This window comes from Mesoplodon densirostris, chromosome 10 (genome assembly GCF_025265405.1).
Source record: "Mesoplodon densirostris isolate mMesDen1 chromosome 10, mMesDen1 primary haplotype, whole genome shotgun sequence".
NCBI classification, from domain to species: domain Eukaryota; kingdom Metazoa; phylum Chordata; class Mammalia; order Artiodactyla; family Ziphiidae; genus Mesoplodon; species Mesoplodon densirostris.
The window spans coordinates 22,914,056-22,929,147 of record NC_082670.1 but is presented as its reverse complement, the minus strand read 5'-3'; the positions used below and the strand labels follow the sequence as shown (position 1 = coordinate 22,929,147).

General features: G+C 43.2%; 5 non-coding genes across 5 annotated transcripts; 2 read left to right on the top strand and 3 right to left on the bottom strand.

Moving 5' to 3' along the window:
* The first annotated feature begins 4,650 nt into the window (after positions 1–4,650).
* On the top strand, positions 4,651–4,722 carry TRNAA-AGC (transfer RNA alanine (anticodon AGC)). Its single transcript has one exon. It is a non-coding gene; the product is annotated as a tRNA-Ala (tRNA).
* A 3,881-nt stretch (positions 4,723–8,603) lies between these two features.
* On the bottom strand, positions 8,604–8,675 carry TRNAA-CGC (transfer RNA alanine (anticodon CGC)). Its single transcript has one exon. It is a non-coding gene; the product is annotated as a tRNA-Ala (tRNA).
* A 4,004-nt stretch (positions 8,676–12,679) lies between these two features.
* Positions 12,680–12,751, bottom strand: TRNAA-UGC (transfer RNA alanine (anticodon UGC)). The gene has a single exon. It is a non-coding gene; the product is annotated as a tRNA-Ala (tRNA).
* Positions 12,752–13,459: 708 nt separating this feature from the next.
* Positions 13,460–13,533, top strand: TRNAF-GAA (transfer RNA phenylalanine (anticodon GAA)). Its single transcript has one exon. It is a non-coding gene; the product is annotated as a tRNA-Phe (tRNA).
* A 927-nt stretch (positions 13,534–14,460) lies between these two features.
* TRNAT-AGU (transfer RNA threonine (anticodon AGU)) lies at positions 14,461–14,534 on the bottom strand. The gene has a single exon. It is a non-coding gene; the product is annotated as a tRNA-Thr (tRNA).
* Between the last annotated feature and the right edge of the window lie 558 nt (positions 14,535–15,092).

Here is a 15,092-nt window from a genome sequence, read left to right as displayed (position 1 = left end):
GAAACAGCAGAAGACATTTCCTTGGTCTAACCAGACTCATTCATTCCAGGCCCTAGCTCTTAGCCTCCACTGCTCCTGTTTGAGCTTACAGATTTTTCTCCCTGGAGGATGCACCATTGTATCTTTGAGATGGAACAGGTCAGAACGTACCAAACTCTGAAGCTCCCTCTCCTTACACTATCATCATCCCTTCATTGCAGACTTTAGTTCTTGGCTCATATTTCTCCACTGAACTTGCATCATCATTAACTTGCATCTGACTTAGGTAAGAAAGCCTTCAAAGGCTGTATCACTTCTGATCGCCTCACCATTTATTAATTTTAAGTAATTGTTGTCAGGAACTTGATGCAGTTTTATTCCCTTTGGGGCAGGAATGTTATTAATGAGATCTTCTTTCCAATGAAGTTAGAAATTTGAAAACAGAAACCTACCACGTTTCAGCTTTCAGGTTTGAATACAGGTATTCAGCAGCTGGCTACGTGGCCTAATGGATAAGTCATCTGATTCTGGATCGGAAGACTGAGGGTTCGAGTCCCTTCATGGTCGTTTGCTTATTGCTAGGCAAGAAATGGAATCCTTTTGATTTGACTTTCTAAGGGCTGACCTTGAGAAGAAAACCTGAAATGAGGCAAGAGTCTTTAAAAAGCAAAATTAGGGGCTTCCCTGGTGGCGCAGTGGTTGAGAGTCCGCCTGCCGATGCAGGGGACACGGGTTCATGCCCGGGTCCGGGAAGATCCCACATGCCGTGGAGCGGCTGGGCCCGTGAGCCATGGCCGCTGAGCCTGCGTGTCTGGAGCCTGTGCTCCGCAAAGGGAGAGGCCACAACAGTGAGAGGCCCACGTATAGCTAAAAAAAAAAAAAAAAAAAAAAAAGCAAAATTAGTATGCCCACTAATTACCGATACCTTGCGCATTGACATCTAATCACCAGATGATACCCAGTAGTGAAATACTAATGCATGTATAGTTGTTGATACCATAATGACCCTGGATTTTCTGGCTCAGAATCCTTCTCTAGAACTGGTAGACAGTGGCCAAGAAAAGGATAGGAAGGGGAAGAAAAGTTGACTGCAAACATTTCTCTGGAGAAAGCTGGGTTTCAAAGAGTTTCTATCTAAGAGTTAAGAATATGTGCTTGGAGGGCTAGGGGAGATACTAAACCCTGAACACGCACTTGCAGTCTGGACCCTCATAGTGAGAGTCTGATGCTTGTCAACTGAACTATCCAGCTCAGGAATTCAACTTATCCTGAGAATTTATTCAAAGCTAATAAGTGGATTATTCTCTAACCTTTCTACTATTTGCCTTCGTTATAAATACAGGGCACCAATATTTGAGAAATTCACCTGGCAGAGGGATCCTCCTTCTACATTCAGCATAGCTTCCTACTTAGAAAATCTGAACCAACTTGTAACACGTAGAGATTGAATCAGTAATCAAAAACCTTCCAATTCCAACAAAGTAAAGTCCAGGAGTACAGGCACATTCAGCTAAACTGCAAGATGTAAGATTAACACACAAAAGTAAGTTGTTTTTCCCTACACTAGCAATGAACAATCTGAAAGGGAAATTTAAAAAACAATTCCATTTACAATAGCATCTGAAAAAATAAAATACCTAGGAAAAATTCAACCAAAGAGGTGAAAGACTTGTACACTGAAAACAACAAAACTTTGCTGAAAGTAATTAAGGAAGAGGGGTAGGGAATTTCAGTGGGAAGCATCTCTGTTCCTCCATCTACTGTCTGTTTCATGACTTAAAAATTATGAGACTCAACAAAAATGTCTGTCAGGTTCTTTATTTTCCCTCTTCTTTCCATCTTTTTTCCCTGTACTGAAGGTGAACTTCCTCTTAATGTTGGGGTAGGCCTCTTTTTCTTAACTGTTTTTTTTTTTTTAAATTATTTTTTGGCTTCATAGTGTGGATTGCAGGGATTGACCTTGCATCCTCAGCAGTGAAAGTGCAGAGTCCTAACCACTGGACAGCCAGGGAATACCCTGGACCTCTTTTTTTTGGTGGAGATTTAGGATGGACTCCCCCCACACACAACTTTTCCTCTCCCATCCCATCTCCCTTTTACCAAAACAACCACCCTATGTGGAGCCAAGTTCTATGGAATAGAACTGGAACAGCTGCAAAGGCAATGCACTGAATCATTGGTTTTCTTTTCGTATGAGTGGGGAAATCATGAGAAAATGAATGAAAAGGTGCAAGAAGGATTTGGTTACAGAGTAAAGAACACACATGGAGTTACAGGGGTTTTACTCAAGACTTTGTATGTGGAAGGCACCTGCTTAACACTAAAAATCAGCTTGCCCTAGAAATTCTTCATAACATATCAGTGCCATTTTTGGATGGTTTTGAGAAACCTAAAAGTTGGCAAGGGAAAGTCCACTGAGATAAATTTCACCAATGTAAAAATCATTAAACTAGATCCTCTCTTGCATCTCTGGTTCAATATTCTGGAACAGAAAAAGTATATTAGGCAAAACTAAGGAAATCTGAGTAGATTGTAGATTTCATTTTTAAAGATGTATCAATTTGAGTTCATTAACTTGGCAAATGTATCATCCTACTGTAAGCTGTTAACAATATGGGAAACTGAGTGCAGGGTATAGGAGAACTCTCTGTAATGTCCTCTCCATTTTTCTCTATATCTACAACTGTTCTAAAGTTAAACTCTTTTTATAAAATAAAAATGATCTCTCTTTTAGATATACAAGAGAAGAGAGCATTTAAAAGGATTTAGAGCAAAGGTTTTGCTGCAGAGACTGAATGCATTTCTAACAGGGCTCTTGTGCCAGTTAGCGCCCACATTCAACAGGAGGGTGACTTATAGGACCTATGCCACTGTCTGATTTCTATGATGATTTTAAATAACATTCAACAGAGGCTAAAACAAAAGAATAAGCATGTGATTAGTAACATGCTCCAAATGAAAGCTGGCTTCAGCAGGCTTTTGTGTGTGTATGTATACATGAAGTTATGGGGAAAGTGAAAGAGTCTACACCCGAACCGGGTCGTGAATCCTGGGTCCCCAGACTAAGGGCCTGATGCAGGTCCAACTGAGCTACCCAAAAGTACGAAGGTTTCAGTGAGAATCTATTCAAACCAAAAACGTTTAGTCACTGCTTAACCTTTTCCTTCCACTCTTTCCCTTGTATTTTAAAGCCAAACACGCTAAAAACTAGTTGATGGCAGTTGAAATGCCCAAACACAAAACTGCGGTTGGAATTTGTTTCTAAACTCAACGCTGCATCGGGATACGTATAACGTCGCCTTTCTAAAATCTCTAATACCGGGGTCTACTGCTCCAGAGATATGCAACCACAGGTGCACCCTTGAAAATGATCAACCTGTGTTTGCCGTGACAGAAAGTGGAGCAAGGCACTCTCAGAGTCACAAAATCTTGGGCAAAACGGGACGTATCTTTTTGTGGGACACACGCTTTCAAATCACTTACCTTAGGAAGGAGCCTTCTTCTCTTCCCGAAAGTGTAGCAGAAAGTGTAGCAGAAATGCCGGGCTTGGTCACTTTCTACCTCCGAGCCTCTCCATTGAGTCCCATCTCCAAACTAGTCCTCTTCTATCTTCTCCCTCTGCTGCCTCTTTTGGTCCCCTTCATTGGCTTCATCCTTTTCCCTTCCAAGAACCAGGCCACTCTCCCTTCTCCAACACCTCTTCTGCTTATTCCACTTCCCAGCCGCTCGTCTTTCTAGTATGGTGATAATATAACCCATCCCAGTCGGTACCTGTCCTCTCCTCCCCATTCCCTCTCCTGACAGAAGGTTTAGGATTTTATGCAAAACTCTTACCTAGCTTAACAGTCGCATCAATGTTTGCCTAAAGGTGGGAGATGTCGACGTTCTGCGCCCTGGGTACTGATGAAATTTTCAGACTTGTCCAGGCATAGGGAAGGTTTACAGAGAGCGAATTGGTTTCGCAGGTGCGCGCAGCTTCCCTTGCGCTCTCCTCCTTGCGCAAATAATTTGATCTGAAAGTGATGCTGTAACAACAGGAGCGCCCACATTTCTACTCTTGCCTCTGTCTGCCACCACTCTTGTGTTGTCTGCAAAACCAGAGCGATAGCGTCGCCCTAACAAAGCCGCTGTCACGTCCCGAGTCCAGATGCCGAATGCAGTGGTTTGCAAGAGCACGCAAGACTGCCTGAGACTCATACTTGTCGCTCTTTGTTTCGGTCAAGTATTGGAATTAATTCACCTCTTGTCTTAACTTCACACTTGGACCTACATTCCCTCGGCTGCACTCACGGAGCGCGCCTTTGTATCCCCAGCACTACGTTTTGCATTTTTTGGCAGCTTCGTGGGCAGAGGAGGACTTTCTAAAGAAGGGAGAATCTGAAGACATAACAGAAGATTCAGTTCTGGGACTCTCCCTCGTGGTGGACTAGAACTGACACAAGAGGCAGTTGGCTCAAGTCCGTGATGGGGAGGAGGATTGTGGGAAGACCTAAGGGTTTTTCGGTCCAGAATCCATTTCTCTTTTTCCTGCCCTAGCTGTGAGACAGGAGTCAGTCCAGAGGTTTCAGAAACAGAGGAACTGAACATAATGGACTTTGGCTTGCCAACACCGTCATACAGTGATAAATAAATAACATGGGACAATAGGTAAATGCACTTACGAACGGGGGGGGGGGTGTAGCTCAGTGGTAGAGCGCGTGCTTAGCATGCACGAGGCACTGGGTTCAATCCCCAGCACCTCCATTTGTCCTCAAGTCCCTCACAGCAGAGGTTCTTCTCGGTTTTCTTTGTGCAGACCTTAACTTGTGTATCCTTCGGTTAATCATGTGACTATGGGCCTTGACATTCCTTGGATCTCCCAACCTGACTACTTCAGTACAATAAAGCCAGGAACCAAGTTAAGTACAGAAACTGCTCGCTCAGAATCAGTCTCCTGAAGGCGGATCATGAAGTACGCCATGTAGGGTCCATTCTCCTTTGCTGCATTTTTCCCATTATTATTATTATTTATACATTTTTTAAATTAAGGGTACTTTAATTTATTTATTTATTTATTTATTTTTGACTGTGTTAGGTCTTCGTTTTTGTGCAAGGGCTTTCTCTAGTTGTGGCAAGCGGGGGTCACTCTTCATCGCGGTGCGCGGGCCTCTCATATCGCGGCCTCTCTTGTTGCGGAGCACAGGCTCCAGACGCGCAGGCTCAGTAGTTGTGGCTCACGGGCCTAGTTGCTCCACGGCATGTGGGATCCTCCCAGACCAGGGCTCGAACCCACGTCCCCTGCATTAGCAGGCAGATTCTCAACCACTGCGCCACCAGGGAAGCCCCCCATTATTATTAAGAAGCAGGGAAGAAAAAAAAAAATGAAAGAGAAATAGGGGGAAGGGGGCCTTTGGGAAAATTCTTTTAGATTACCCCTCCCACCTCCCACCCCGTCTTCCTCTCAGCTGGTTTGTGTCAATGGACAGGCTGCGGGCTCCAGAGGAAATTTTCCTTCTCCGTTTCCTTTCCCCACTCGCCCCTGCGCTTTCACCACACACCGAACCTTGGTTGGGCAGCGAAAGGTCGGTCCAATCACCAACCATGGAGCGCTGTGTTCCCAGGTTTTTCTTGGTGAAGGAGTGTTTAAGATACTGTCCATGGCAAAGACGCTTCTCATGAAACTCAGAGGCTTCCAAAATCCGTAGTTGAAAAAGTTATTTCCGGTGTTGGAAAGGGCAGCTAGTCTCTCTCAAAGCCAGACTCGGGCAAAAAGCGTTGCGCCTTCCTGTGGCACAAACGCTTTTAAGCCCGCTTCCCTTAGGAGGAAGATAGCCTTCTGGTTTCCTGCATCCCTAGAGGGAGCAGAGGAGACAGAGGCAACGCGGGCGCAAATTACCTCCCGGGCCAACCAAATAGTGGGCCTCGTAAAGACCTAGTCCCAAGCCTTCTTTCGCCCTTTCCTCTTTTAGTTCCTTCTCCCCAACCGCAGCCACTTGCCTCCTCCTACCAACCCCCCGCCATCCACTTTCTTCATCACCTGCTGCTTCACCTTCTCCTTCACTTTCCCTTCCCGTCTCTCCTTTCATTCCGTTTCACTGCTTCCTCCAGGCTAGTTGTTTCCCAGCAGCTCACTTCAGTTCCCGCAGCTCCACTTTCTTGATTAACAGTTCTCAAACCTGGATGATCAACAAAATCATCTGGGGAGGCATTTTCATCCTATAGATCTCCACCCCCCCCCATCCCATGATTCTGAGTGCACTCAGGAGCTACAAGGTAGAAATGGGCATACGTATATCCACAAAGTTATCCGACCGTCCCCCAGGTTCGGGAACATTGCATTCCAGTCTAAAACCTTTTATCTCTGTGTTAGTGAGTCGCTTCAGGTTGCCTATATTATTCACCAAGTTACTTTTAAAAGTCGTTTCGCCTCTAAGTTCCCATTTCAGCGACTTTCCAGAGCCAACTAAACCTCATTCGGGCTTTTTTTTTTTTTTTTTTTTTTTTTTTTGGAGAGGAGCAGAGGGGGAATGAAGAGTTGATATATATGTAATTGATTCCGATATTCAGGAAAGTACAGATTTCCCACTCGTGAGAAAAAGTAAAAGAGAAGACACAATGATTTAGGATTACTCCTAAAACTAACCTTTGGTCACCACATATTTTGGCAACAGGAGGAAAGTGTCTATTCCCTGCATCTCTGTGATGGCTGAGGTTTGAGTATTTGTCCAAGAGCATCGGGTTGGAGTGGGAAGGTTGTTATAAAAGTTTAATTTGCTTCGCCGTTCTTGCTCAGCCTCCGAAGTGTCTCCCTTAAGCGTCATTGTGGATCTCAGAAACAGAACTGCACGGTCCCCAAGACAAAGCCACTGAGGTGCAGGGCTCCAGAGTTTGGAGTTTCGCTGGGCTCCAGAGTTTGCTAGAGTGACTTGTTTTCTCTTTCCAGCTGGATCTAAATTCCCCAGGGAACTTTTCAGGTTCTGCTCCTTTGCACCCTTGTTCTAGCATTTCCAGCTGGAATTGACAGCCAGAAGCAGTAGAGGTGCAGGGCCCCCCGATGTGAAGACGTGGGATCTGCCTTCTGGTGGAGGCCACCGGGAGAAGGAATTCAGAGTTCCAGCCTGAAGCCACTTGAGTTAACATGGGCTATGCATGGCCATGGCTGAGGCTTCACAGCCCTAAGGTTTAGATACTCCCTTCTCCTGGAAAAATGGATCCAAAATATGTATTCCTTCATGGGTTACAGTGGCCAGAAGCGTACTGTTCTTTATGGGGACTTCTTATGTCTCATGGCTTTTGACAGCTGCCTGAGAGATTCCCTGAGGCAGAAGGAGGGCTCCATGCTAAATACAGTGAGGCTATAAAGAGCAAAAGGAATAATGTCCTGAGAATCGTGTTTGGCAAAATGGAAAAAGGGGTCTAAGCTGTTTTTCACTGCTTTTTCTACTCTCCCATGTCAGAAGTCTAGAGAATGAGAGTCAAAGAGAAGGAAAACTCATTCACTTAATCTTTGCCCTGAAATGGTTTAGACGGCAGCTTGACAACAACATACTTGGATGGAGACAGCCCAGAGATGGCCCTGGTAGGAAGGAAGCTTAGTGGCTTGGCTGGTTTGAGCATCTGTCCAGGGTTTGAGTCCCAGAGGAAGCTGAGCTTGTGACTGATCCCTGCTTTCTCATGATCTTGAAGGACCTAGGAGAAACATGATTTGAGTTTCTCCAAATGAGGGAAAATAGATGTCATTTAAAATTTTTTGACTTCACGTTTTAAAACATCCTTTTCAAATACAAAAGTTATCATGCAAAGGTTTTGGTAAAGAAAAATGGAACAGTTTTTGTGCATTCACCCAACACTCGACTTGCACAAAGAACAAAGTGCAGAGCAATGATGTTCTGTAGTTTGTACTGATTCTTAAACAAGTTGTTTCTGTTTGTTGTTTCTGTTTGCTTGTTTTGTCTTGTTTTGTTAAATACAAGCAAATTATATATCTATTCTTATTTCCACCCAAACACCTTTGGCCACGTCTTCCTCTGGGACATCAGTGTGGTGTTACATGAGGTGTTGTTAATTCATTTAGTGATTTAAGATCAGAAAAGTGAAATTCAGCGAGGAAATGTAGAAGGTAAGGAATCTAAATCCGCTGTTTGCAGGGTTTCCGAGATTTACTTCACCTAGGTGTTTTGGTTGAGGGGCTGGTGGGGAGTTAGTGGGTGTCTTCTAGTATATATTTTGTGTAAATTTCCTGTGGAAGTTGATTTAACATGGAATAAAAATGACTGTGCTGCCCAAACCTAGGATCTAACCTTTAAAATCCGTTAGTCACTTGCTCATCTAAGCTATTCCAGCGAGCGTGAGCTAGCTCTTCAGTCTTCCAAATCATGTTTTAAACGTTCGTGTGGCAAAGGCTTTGCTAAATGTCACCTTACCTTGGGCCAATGTCCACCCACTCACTCACCAAAAAATACTTGGGGTCTGTGCCCTGCACCTCCGTTGCTTATCTCGGATTCCCTGCTCCAAGGCCCATGGAGTAGAAATTGTATAATATCGAAGGGAATCCACTGGCCTACATATTTTTTTAAATGGGAGCAGGGGAAACGTGGCAAAATGTATGACAAAAATGAAAGGGGCAGATGAGGAAAAAACCCAGATGGAGGAGCCAGGGGTTGAACCCGGGACCTCGTGCATGCGAAGCACGCGCTCTACCACTGAGCTACACCCCCTGCTGTGGGAACTCCTTGGGGATCACTTATAAAATACTACTTTTATTTTGAGATTGGCTTTATTTTCTGGTGGAGAAAATCCACTGGGTTAAATTCCACCATTTGTGAAATTACTAAACTGGATACTGTCTAGCGGCTTCACTCAGGTTACAGTCCGACTGACACAGTCTCTGATTCTAGGACTTTCCTACTTCTGTTAGCCTGCTGCAAGGTCCACTCAGAAGAAACTACGTGAAAATTACTTTCTTTCGCCTGGAAAAGTCATGGATTTCCAACACAAATCTCCAGCAGTACTGGCTCAGATGAAGTGCTTTTCAGTCCAGAGGCAGTCGAATTGAATTCCACACCAGGTTGGTCAGATGACTGCCAACAAACATCCTTTATCCAGCTGACACTCACTGTTTGCTCACTCATCACCACATGTTCTGAGATTGTCTTCAGTTCTGGTTCCACATCCCCCCACCTCTTGAGGGTTATGTCTACAAAGGATTTCAGGGGGGAAAAAAAATCTTTAGTTCTATCAACTAAAAAAAATCTTTAGTTCTATCAACTTAAAAAAAAAAGGAAAAAGCTGTCATGGGAATTCCCTTGGTGGTCCAGTGGTTAGGACTTCACGCTTTCGCTGCTGAGGGCGCAGTTTCAGTCCTTGGTGGGGGAGTTAGGATCCCGCAAGCCACGCAACACAGCAAAAGAAAAAAAAAGAAAAAGAAAAGAAAAAGAAAAAAGTGACTTTTTTCTAGACTGGGGGAATGGAAGGACAAACACAGAGCAGAGAAACAACATTGGGGAACCTAGCAAACTGTCAAACTGCTTTCCCTGAAGGAACCCATTATCACAGTGGGAAAACCTGCAATTCTTCAGAACATGAAAATTTGAGGAGGTCCTGGGTAACTCAAAGCTGATAGTATTGGCCGCGTGGGAAAGAGCAGAGGTAATAGCTCTTTTCTCACTGGGATGCTTTCAGCTTTTTGTAAGGCCAATGACCTCCATGAGTCCAAAGCCCTAAACTATACTTCTTTATCATGATCTTCATATGATATTGATGGAAGTAATCCAGGAAGCTTTTCATTTAATGGCTTGAAAATACCGGACGGAAGTGTTTATTGGTGAAGGCAGGGATGACTGAAGGCACGCAGTTCCAATTCTTCTTGCCTTAGCCCTCTAAGCCCTTTTCTTGAGAAAATGAATCCAGAAGCATTTGTATTAGGGTGACGTGTTACAGGAAGGAGAATTTGTTTTGACACAAACTGTGGGCTTTTCAAATCATGGGGAGGGAATCCTGATTTTAGTCCAGCCTTTTAGAGCTCTTCCAACTAAGCTATATTGACCAAATCTCTACTGTCATCAGCACTAACAATTTTCTCCACTTTCAAGTTTGGAAAGCACAGCAATCCTTGAGAGATGTTGTTCCCTTTTTCCCTCACTTTGAGAAAGTTGGTGTTTGATATCCTGCCACATTTGGTAATTAGTTTCAACTACTAGCAACAATGGGTGTGGGAAGGCAGTGAGGAGAGAAAATCAGTGGGTAGGTTTTCTGTTCCTCAGTCTTCAGTCTTCTAACTGACACAGGCAGAGCCGAGAACACAAAGGAATCCGTTAACAAAAATTGACTATGAGCCTCTTTTCCTTTCCTTTGTATCTTTTTCTTTCCTTTTCCTGGATAAACTGTGATATGGAACAAAAGGGAGCATGGGCTCACTCTCTTATTTCTTCTTATCTTACTTGTGCTGATGCAGTTAGGTTGGTAGATGCCAGAGTCATAGAGTTGAAATAGATCAGCTTAAAAACAATCTTTTGGGTAATGGATTTACTTTGGATGTGAGCAGGGGAAAAAAAATGACAAAAGAATTTTTTTAATGGGGAAATTTGGATGTGTTCTTGAAATACAGTATTCGTGAGGAAAGGGAAAAGCAATAATGGAGTCCAAGATTACCTGGATTCTCCTACATGCTTAACTTATGCTCTACCAGTGAGCTAGACAACCAGATAGACCCTATACTTCAGTAAATCTATAACTGATGATTGCCCTGCTTCTTACTGAGGAGTCATTTTTCCTTTTCCCCTACATTGTTTCCAACTTTTATTTGGAAGCCAGATGGAACTTGGCTTTCTTCTAGGAAGGTCTTTAGAGCATCATGTTAGGGTGTTCCTTCACTTCTCACATCCTGCCATTGGCTTCGACTAGCTTCTGAAAAGCAGGACATTGAGGGGCAAACCCAGGGCAGCAATAGAATGAGAAAGTCATAAATGTATACAATCCAGTGATGTTTTGCTCTGTCTTAATCTAGACTGAAAGACAACTTCGGAGGTGCTTTTAAGGGTCCGCTAGACAAATAAAACAGGGAATTGAATGATGAAAGGCAAGGGAGAAATTTGATGTAATGTGGTAGAATAACACAGGATTTGGACTCTTACTGGAGTCCAATACTTAGTACTTAGGAAGACTTACAGGTAGATTGGATTATGCAGACAGTGATGCCTTTCGCAAAGCTAATAAAAACAGGGGAAGTGGTGGGAATTCTGTTTGTTGTTGTTATTGGTTTGTTGATTTATTTTTGCATCAGGGGCATAAGGCGGGGTGATCAAGGGGTAACGTTGAGTTTGGGTTTTGGTATGACATATTTTAAATGCCTACAAGGTAGACTCTTGAGTATGTCTACCTACACACATTATAACCTGAATCTGGAATTCTGTGGACATCTCTGAACCTCAAGTTTGGACATGTATGTGGCTAGGAGTAGAAAGCCTCTGAAGAGTAGGTAGAGTGAGAACTTAAAGTTATGCATTCAGACGTGTAGGTAATGGGACGTCCCTGGCGGCCCAGTGGTTAAGGCTCGGTGCTTCCGCTGCAGGAGTCACGGGTTCAGTCCCTCGTTGCGGGATTAAAATACTGCGTGGCGCGGCCAAAAAACAAACAAACGAACAAACAAACAAAAAAAACCCAAAAACAAATAGATAAGGAGGTTATTGTTAGGGCTTGTGAAAAACAAAGAAATGAGATTGCTCCTAGGCTGATCTCATTCTTCTTTGATTTATACTGGTTATTGTTATGGTCCTAAAGTTTCCTTAGAAGACCAATAAAAGTCCCATTTTCTGCCATCAGCTTCCACGTAAAGTGATTATCTCTGCAGAAATTGCAGATCTCTTAAGCTGTCTGTAAAAGGAAACAGCATCAATTCCACCAGTCCCCAAAGGACAACCTTTGAGCAGAAATACTGTCCACGGGGTCTGGTTTATTGAAAAGGAACGTCTCCTGCCTCCACCACACCCACTTGCTGCTGAGCATCTGCTTCTCAACGTTTTGAGAATCCAGTGGAAAGGATGGGAAGGAAACAAAGAGATGGCTGACTTTTCAGAAACCAAGACCTCTCCAATTCTTGAATTTATCTGAAAGTCAAGTGTTCTCTAGGGCAGGAGATGAACATCACTTTGTCTCCAAAATTAAAGCAGGTTGGTGGTGGGGCTTTCTTTATTTTGTCTTTTTCCGGGCTCTTACTGGAGAAACAGAAGTCCTTGTTCGAATTCATGTGTTCTATTCCAGGTATGTGATAAAATAGTTGTGTGTCTAAGGCATTTGGTTTGCAGTTCAAAGTGTTTTTCCAGGGACGGTTGGAATCCTGCTCACAGCACCCTAATTTTTCATGTGGCTACTGTCTTTAGGATTAGTTATTCTGGCCAAAGAAATTGCACACAGGTTTCTTTCTTTTTCTTTTTTCCTGTCTTACTTTGGATCTTCCCTCTCTTAAGTAGTATTGTAAAATGGTAGTTCAGGTGAAAAAACTGGTTAAATTGGGGATATTCGCGGATGTGGAATAAGCCTGTTCTTTTGGGGTTTTTTCCTTCTCTTGTTTATTCCTTCTGCTGTCCCAGCACTCATGTTTACTTTCCATGTGAGCAGGGGGAAAAAAGTGACAAAAGGTGGAAAAGTAGGAGAGCAGATTCTGCGGGACTGAAGGAATGTAAAAAATAGAAAATATATTGGAGACCAGAAAACAAAGTGTTCGTGGAGGTGCCGGGGATTGAACCCGGGTCCTCATACATGCAAAGCATGCGCTCTACCACTGAGCTACACCCCCCAGTAGTAGTGTTCTCTTTATTCGATATATTAGGAAATATGTCCATTTTCCATATTCTTTGGCAAAGCTATTTTCTTTTGTCAGAAAATTTATTCTGTTGACTCCACGATTTCTACAGTTTTTAAATTAGATTTTTTTGGTGGATGTCTATGCTCAAGAATAGTAAATTCTAAACCCAAATTTTTACCTTTCCTGCTCGTGGTTTCTTCTCAGCTGGGTCAGTCCTCTCCAAGACCTTCTCACCTGGGCCAAAAGACAGAGTAGATAGAAGAGCATAAAAGAAAGGAGATCATCACCTTTCATCATCACTTGAAATCATCACCAGGAAACAGAAAACTGATCCCACGTTCACAAAAATTAATCTGTTTCTCAGCATCTTCGAAGATTATGCAAGAACGAACAAAAAGAAGAAAAAACAAGGGACTCTAAGAAATTAAAATTTTTTTCTGTAATTTTCTGAGCTGTGTCGGAGTAGCAGAGAGGCTTTCCAATGAATCCCTATTACTTCTCTTCTCTCTCCTCCTACCATCCCACATTGCCAGGAATTGGATGCAGGCACCATACATGGAAGACATTCCAAACTTTTGGGGGTGGGTAAATATATTGGACAATTAGACAGCAACACTTGCGGAGTCTGAAACATTCTAAAAACGGGTTACAAATAATCTCAGTTTTGAAAAATGTGTCAGAGAAGTTTATTCTTAAGGAACCGAGATAGCTCAGCTGGGAGAGCGTTAGACTGAAGATCTAAACGGTCCCTGGTTCAATCCCTAGTTTCGGTAAGCTGAGTGTTTCAGCCTACACCTGGTAGGAAGGGCAATTTTAGCAACCCCCGCGACCTAGTCCTTGCAACTCCCATCTTTGAATTGAGGCCTTGTAATGGATGTCACATGAGCAAAGGAAATGTCCGGCATTCCTTGCTTCTCCCGTATTCATGCGACTGCAATGACATGTGAATTTTGAATTTTGATTAATCTTTAATGAATAGTAAAATTCGTTCTTATAATTTATGATGCTATTTTCCCTTAATAATAATGACATCAAATAGCAAATTAAGAAATACCATAACACGTCGAGAGAGCGAGGAAGAAAAAAAGCTAAATTTATGTTTTATTATCTTTACCGGCATCTTTCCCTGTTTTTTGGGTAAGGGACCCTACATTTTCATTTTGCTCTGGTCCCGTACATTATGCAGCCGGCCCTGACCAACATTAAATCGACATTCTATGCTTTCACAAAGTTCTTGGGCTAATTACACCTACCTCCACACCCACTCTCAGTCTTCCCACACACCTATCATTGAATTATAATCTCGAGCACTGGCAAGTTTCATATTAAAATCCACGCCCAGAGTCTACAGTCCCTGTCTGAATTTCAATTCATTGTTCTTAATTCTTTACATGAAATTAGGATTGGAATACCTGAGATAACATTGCAAGGAAAATCCCAAGGGAAGATGTGGTTTGTATTTCCAAAAGGAAACATTAAGAAAATAGGCAGTACACTAAAATCAGTCCTGCTCTTTGCCTTCTTAATATAGTCCTGCGTTGTGCGGATGTAATAAAATCAGTTCCATTTTGTTTCCAAAGCCTTTGGAAACTACCTATTAATGGGTGGCTGGTAGGCTGCTGGTAGGAAAAGCTCCCCCAAAGTCGAATTTTAAGAGAGCAAAAGACGCACTCGGAGAAACAGACAGGTCACACCTAGAGAGGCCCCGCTGGGATTCGAACCCAGGATCTCCTGTTTACTAGACAGGCGCTTTAACCAACTAAGCCACGGAGCCCACCCTGTGGCTTTGTTTCGGTTTCTTCCATCAGAGAATGCTTTTGTATTGATGTATTTCAGAATAGGGCCTGAGACGGAAACTATCTATTCATCTCTTTTTAATAATGTCATCTTTTCGTGGACTTTCATATCCTTGGCTTTTGACTGGGGTCAGAGCCACCCAACCAATGAATAACAGCTTTGACCCAAGCGTTATTCATCTGTCTTTTTTTCCTTTCGCTGTTAATGACCTCACTGTATTTGGCGTGGAGTTTTGATACTGCCTCAGGGAAACTCAGGCAGAAAAGTTCAAGCAATATAGAAAGGCAGAGACTATGCGTAGATTTCCTCAGAAAGCACTGGGACACTGACTTTGGCAAACTGCAAGGAAATCAGTATTCCGAGTGGACTATTTTCTCCAGGAGACGAAACTAGCAAAACCATAAAGGCCTCAAAATCTACCTCGTCCATCTGTGGCCAGGGTTACTTCAACCTCTCCGTGCTGGCGTCTGAGGGTCCCCACGCTTCACCGCGGGCATCTGGGTAGGTTGCTCCTTCTCTGGAAAAGGCCCTGCGC